This window comes from Polistes dominula, unplaced genomic scaffold (assembly GCF_049000335.1).
Source record: "Polistes dominula isolate Pdom_NZ unplaced genomic scaffold, Pdom_raw_medaka contig_84, whole genome shotgun sequence".
Taxonomy (NCBI): domain Eukaryota; kingdom Metazoa; phylum Arthropoda; class Insecta; order Hymenoptera; family Vespidae; genus Polistes; species Polistes dominula.
In genome coordinates this window covers 1335408-1342458 of record NW_028300944.1, presented here as the reverse complement: position 1 = coordinate 1342458, position 7051 = coordinate 1335408, and the positions used below count along the sequence as shown (strand labels likewise).

At 26.6% G+C, this 7051-nt stretch overlaps 1 long non-coding RNA gene across 1 annotated transcript; it reads left to right on the top strand.

Annotated features, from left to right (window-relative positions):
* Positions 1 to 1780: 1780 nt before the first annotated feature.
* LOC149032781 (uncharacterized) lies at positions 1781 to 3207 on the top strand. The gene is made up of 3 exons (XR_016176322.1): positions 1781 to 1908; positions 2338 to 2520; positions 3074 to 3207. It is a non-coding gene; the product is annotated as an uncharacterized LOC149032781 (long non-coding RNA).
* Positions 3208 to 7051: the final 3844 nt, after the last annotated feature.

Below are 7051 nucleotides of genomic sequence, written 5' to 3'. Positions count from 1 at the left end.
TTAGACAAACATAATATTATCATATTTATTGTAAATTTATTTTCTATATTGTAATATTACTTAAGTAATTTCTTGACTGTTTTATCAATAAACTTTATTTTATATATATATCCAAAATATAAATTATTTTAAACATTACTGTAGTTCTATTAAATATCTTGTTCATAACCCTAAATAATTATTTAAAAAAGATATATAACGTAATTTATGTTTATTTTAATGTAAACTTTTTATAGATTACTAGTTAATATTTATTTTCATATAAAGACCATATGTCTTGTACAATATAAATTTGGTCGGTAAAGAATAATGACTAGTCTTTGATATGAAAATATATAATTTTCTTAAAACAAAAGAAACGAGACTTTAAACAATTTCAAAATAAACGGTTGATATAAAGCTTTTTGTAGATGGCATTAGCGACAAGTAGACGTCGAATACATATATATATAAGACAACTTGGAATACTCTTTCACATTTTGTGAAGAGAACTTGGTAGTATCATTTATTAACTTGTGTTTACATCGTATACTAATTTCAAATTAGAAATGACAGTTTATAAGCCAACAATGCGTCATTTGCGAGAAGTGTTACTTTATTATTTTAATAGTAAAGAATCTGCTTATAAGGCTCATCAAATGCTCATACACGCTTACGGCGAGAATATTATATCTAAAACAACATGCAATAGAAACTTTGCGTTATTTAGGAACGGTGATTTTAACTTAAAAAGACCTACTGTTAAACGACTAAATAAAAAATTGGTAATTGAAAAATTAGTGCGTTTAAGATTTGAAAACCCGCGTATTACTCACGAAGAGATGGCAGCAGAAGTTGGAATAAGTCAACCTACAGTTTCCAGATACGAAAGCAGTCAGGAGTATAAAAACGAATTAAAAAAACTACAGCAAAACCAAAGTTCTATACCTTCTGGTAATATATATATATATATATATAATTTTAATATAATACAATATATATATATTTTGTCTTCTATTATTTTTTCGGAAAAAATTGTAAAATTTAAGAAATAAAATTGATTTTATGTGCAATTATATATATAAATTAGGATGGCTCAAAAAAATCAATTATTTTTTTTTTACAAGACACACTGATAAATTGGTTGCTAGACACCTTAAAAAATTTCTTACCAGATAAGATCTCTTAATTTTTATAGGAAGATCCTCCGGATCGCAGTTTTTTATTTTTTTCTCAGTCCAATAGAATAAAATTCATACCTCGTCATTAATTACCTGTACAGAAAAATGTTTTAAAAAAATCTTGTAGGAAATATAATGCTCTACAAAAAGGTATCTTATAATTTTTCTGGTAATCTCACCATTTGAATGATATTGAAGATTAAATTTCAATTATTTTAAGACAAATTTCATTTCTGTTTATGTATTTTGTTACTCGACAATAAATGACTGTTATAAAATGCGCAATAAAAATTTTAGTAGGAAATTAACTGCTCTAAAAAAATTTATGAAAATTTATGAAAAGTCTTATGTTTTGTCGATTAAATTAGGTGTTGAAAAGATATTCATCATCCCATTTTGTGCATTTAATTTTTCAGTGTGTCTTGTAGAAAAAAACTAATCGATTCTTTTGACCCATCCAACTATATATATATATAGAATATGAAATCCTTAAGTAAATTTTGTGGATAATATAAATGCTACAAGTCGGTTTATTTTAACTTAGAAAGAACTACTTTAAAAAGAAAACATAGAGAATTGGAAGAGGAAGAATCACTGAACAGTCTGAATGAAATCCCGCCTATAGCTCCAGACGAGAGAAAAAATATATATGGAATAAGCATTTCTGAAACTGAAGAGGTCCTCTACAATATGGAAAGAAACAGCAAATTAAAAAAAAAAGAGCCGGAGCAAAGTTGTGATCCTCTTGGTAACATATATATATATTTAATTTTAATATACCCATATATATATATATATATATATATATATATATATATATATATATATATATGATATTTTTCTATTTATTTGTCTGAAAAAATTGTAAAATTTAGGAAATTAAATTTAACGATTAGAAAATGATATATCACTAATATTTATATGGAATTCGTGAAGAAAATTGGACCGCTGACCCGACTGGACTAAGACTCGAACCACGGATCTTTCGCATTCCGGGCGACTGCTTTTTTAACCAGTTGAGCTATCCAGGGCCCACCGACCAATTCTTCTCACGAATACCCAATAAGTTTGAAATGAAGGCGCTAGTCCTATATATATATACATATATAATATATTAAGTCCTTAAGTATATGTTGTGTATGGTAAAAACGCTTTAAAAAATATATTTTCAACTTAGAAAGACCAAGTACTTCAAGAACACCACGCACAGAGTCAAAATATGAAGAAATAGTGAATAATATGTATGAATTCCCGCATCAATCTCCAGACGAGTTAGCAGAAGATAGTGGAATAAGCATATCTATATCTCAATCGTTCATAAACAGTATGAAAAAATATAACCAATAAGAAGTAAAAAGACGTAAGCAAATTTCTATATATATTAGTAATATATATATATATAATAAAAATATTACTCTTTTCAAAATCAGCGAAATTAAAAAAAATTTTTATTATATTTTCGTTTTTTTTTGTTTATTTAAAACATATATTCAAACTTTTATAATCATTATCAAAGTTTATTTATGATTTATTTCTTCAGTATATAATATTACATAAACCGTTACTAGGTATTATTAATAATACTGATTTACGAACATTCGTTTCAAGAAATTATTTTATATTTCAAGTACTAAATACATAGGATATAATATACCTAATTTCTTTTTTTCATCATTTATCTAAAATCATAGATTTCTTCTGGAATAAAATATTCTTTCAAAAGTAATAAAATTGACATCAATTTATTCATTAAACGAATAAATTATTTTAAAATAGAATAACTGTGTATATAAATTTAAAAACATTGTGTATCAAATATTGTTTATATACAATGAAATATAAAATAACTCTGTGACTTATTGTGTATATAAATACTTATCTTATTTTTTTTTCTTTTGTTCTTTTAAATGTAGGTCTCACTGAACAGCGTTAAAGGACTATTTCTGTTTGGTACTAGGGGACAGGATAAAAGCGACAATACGTGATATACATCAAATCTGTTTTGAAAATAAACGAGCAATCCATATATAGCGTATAATAATGGGGCTTCTTTTAGATGAACAATTACCATATTGACTAAAGCACAGAAATGTTGCTGTAACACTTACCTGAATCTTAGACGATGCAGTGTTTTCCTGCTGATTACAGAACTCGACTGCTCTTGATGTTTCTTTGAGCGTCACAGGATGAACTGGATTGTATGACCTTGCACCCTTTTCAACATTTTGGATTATTATTTTTTGAGACATCTGAGTAGCTGTCGCTATGAACTGTCCGGGGTTACGTGAATTCTCTCAATAATAATTTTGTAAATATGACATTAATGTATTATGAATGGTATAACATAGAAAATAAGTTTATTATTTATATCATTAGCAAAGAATTTTATAGTGTACTTGCATGGTGTATTGTTACTTACAGATTGAAATATTACCATGAACATAAGTTTTAATAAAATAATTAGTCTAATATTTATACCATATACTTTTATTAAATGTTCTTATTTTATTACATTAAATTTATATTTTATTTATATTGTAAATAAAAAAAGACAAATTTAAAAAGAAGTAAGCGTGAATGAAATAATATAAATAATAATATTTATTTGGATATCATTAGCAAAGAATCTTATACTGTACTTTATATGGTGTACTATTACTTACACATTTTAATTTTACCATGAACACAAGTTTTAATCAAATAATTATCCAGTTTTCTATATTCATTAGTTCTATTCGATATTACTATATAAAATACAAGGGGAAGTCTTTTAGTAGCAGACACATAAGTCTTTTCATTTTTAAATGTAACTTAATTAATTAGTGTAGTCAACAAACTGTAGAATTAACATAAATTAACAAAAATACAACTTCTTCATAGACATATTTTAAAATAAGAAATAATCTTTAATGTCAAAATATACAATAGCTGAAAGTGTCATCCGGACATACCGGACACACCGGATGTACCGGACAGATTTTACTTCGAACAACTAGCACCGGAAATTTTTAAATCATCCAGCATCGATCACATATGTAGACGTCTGAACATTCAGGATTGTCTGCACATGTTTCATGAGCCCTCCCATGGCAGACGGAGCACTGTCTTTGTGGTTTCCAAAAAATCCAGAATTCATTTGCTCCTTCTTCCTCTTTCACATATTTTTGTAATTAAAAAATTTAATAAAAATGATAACAATTATGTTATGTTTCTAAATTCGAAAGAAAAAGAAACAATTTCATTTAACGTTTTACTTTTAACAAATGGCGTCCGAGTTTCAAGTGACACGAAATAATGCATAACGGTTTGCATAAAACAATAAGAATAGTCGACATACACGTTGCTTAATGTCATCGACACAACACAAGACAACACAACACAACAGTGCCAGATGCATTCAATGCACGAAAGTGTTTTGCCAATGAGTCAATGATCTCACTAACCGATTCCGAGTAGGACGGAATGGAGAGAAACACAACACACATGAGAGAAGGTAAACTCTCTTGACTCGTGCTATCGTTCGATGCATCCTATCAATGATTCATGAGTAGAAAACGCGATCCCATTCATTCCTTCATTTAACCAAGAAGTTAGACCAGACTTAGAACTTCTTCTAAAAAAAAAAAAAAAAAAAAAATGAAAAAAAAAAGACAGAAAGGAAGAATGAACACATAGAAGAAAAACATACATAAACACACATATACACATTTAGCAAAGATTTGTCAGTATATATCGTAATAATGTTGTCATAGTTAGATCGTAATCTTCTGATGATATCTTATCTACTAGAGAAGTATCTCATAAAGTCATAATTTAAATCTTTTCCTATGGTACAACCCCACCCTCAAACCCACCCTCAACCCCACCCTCTTATATCCGATCGAGAAAACGATCCTACTCGTGCACACTATAATCTCGAGCTAAACTCGAACATATTTTGCATAGTTGTTCGAATTGCTGTTTGGCCCTAGGCTAAGTTAGTATGAAAAAGAAGAAAATAAGAATGAGATAGTAGAGGGCCGGTTAAGTTAGGTTGAACGCGATCGGATCGTTTAGATTTATGTGGAAACAAGCAGACGATTTTATGATAGAAAAAGAAAATAAATCGAAATAATAATGAGAGTAAGAGAGAGAGAGAGAGAGAGATGAAAAGATTTTCTCATGAATTTGGAGAACCTTAAGAATGGAAAAAATAATAGCGTGCGAGTTGCAGACAATCGATTCCATTTTGTTTCGGCCTTCGAAGCAAGGTTCCATGGATTATTATATACTATACTTAAATACAAACATATGTTTTACACGCAAGAAGATCCAAGTTATATCGGAAGATACAATCACACACAAATATGTTATTGTCATTCATTTTTTTTTTTTCAAATATAGAATTGTATTTATGTCATTATATGTTCCATTAAAAAATGTTTTTAAAATCATGATTTGATATAGGTTAGGTTGTATCAGAGGTTCGTGTGATTGTAGTGAAATTTTACTTTGAAATTGAATAATTTTTCTTTGAAAATGTTAATTAAAAACATACTCAGACATATTTGATTTAATTTAACAAAATATTTTTAATGTAAATTATTTTATTGTTGTGTATAGATTTATTTAATTAATCTTATGATTGGGGAAATTATTTGTAATTATCTTTTTGATTATAAACTCTGTATTAATGGATTAATCCTGTAAAATAAACGAAAATCAAATCAAATCAAATCAGAAAAAAATAAAAAATAAAATAATTCAATAGAAAATAAAATAAAACAAAACAAAACAAAATCAAATCAGCAATAATAAAAAATCAAATCAAATCAGCAACAATAAAAAATAAAATCAAATCAAATTAGGAACAATGAAAAATAAAATTAAATCAAATTAGGAACAATGAAAAATAAAATCAAATAATTTAAAACAAAATGAAATAAAATAAAACAAAACAAAACAAAATAAAATAAAATAAAATAAAATAAAATAAAATAAAATAAAATAAAATAAAATAAAACAAAACAAAATAAAAGAAAAATAAAATTGATTTAAATTAAATTGAATTAAATTAAATTAAATTAAATTTAATAAAATAAAATAAAATAACAAAAATTAAAATAAAACAAAATAAAATGAAATAAATTAAAAGAAAACAAAACTAAACCAAACAAAATAAAATATAAAGAAATAAAATAGAATAAATTAACACAAAACAAAATAAAATCAAATAAAATAAAATTTCTTTGTAACCATAGTGTGATCCAAAATTTAGATACCCTCTGATTCATCAGTTGCATTGACAGAATAATTCTAAATGTAAATGATTTTTATCTATAGATAAATTTATTTAAATCAATTCATATCATCCATCAAACACTATCAAATTTATTTTCAACTAATTCTAATCTCATCTAACATATTTTATAAAATCTACATTAATTAGTTTATCCCATAAAGTAAAATAAAAATAAAATTTCATTGTCTATACCAATAATGTAATCCAAAATTTGGTCACTTATTGGTTCACATGGTTAATTCCACATACGAAATCGTCTTCAAAGTGTCATACATGCACGCGACCTCGTAATTACACCTTCCAGGGACTTTGCAATACCTGAACGAACTAAAAGAAAATAAAGAAATAAAGAATGACTTTCATTTGTCGTAGAAGTGTTAATGGCCCGACGTAAAACTCACGGACGACAATGGAGATCGGGCAAGAGATGGCGTGGGTGTTATTCGAGATATGGGCCAGTTCGCTGCACCGAAAATAAATAAAAAAAAACAAACAAAACAAAGAAAGAAATGAAAGAAAGAAACGAATTTACCCTTTCCCATAGTTCTCTGACCCCAGTTTTTAACGACAGCCAATGAACAACGATTGTATATATTTTTTTTTTTTCGTA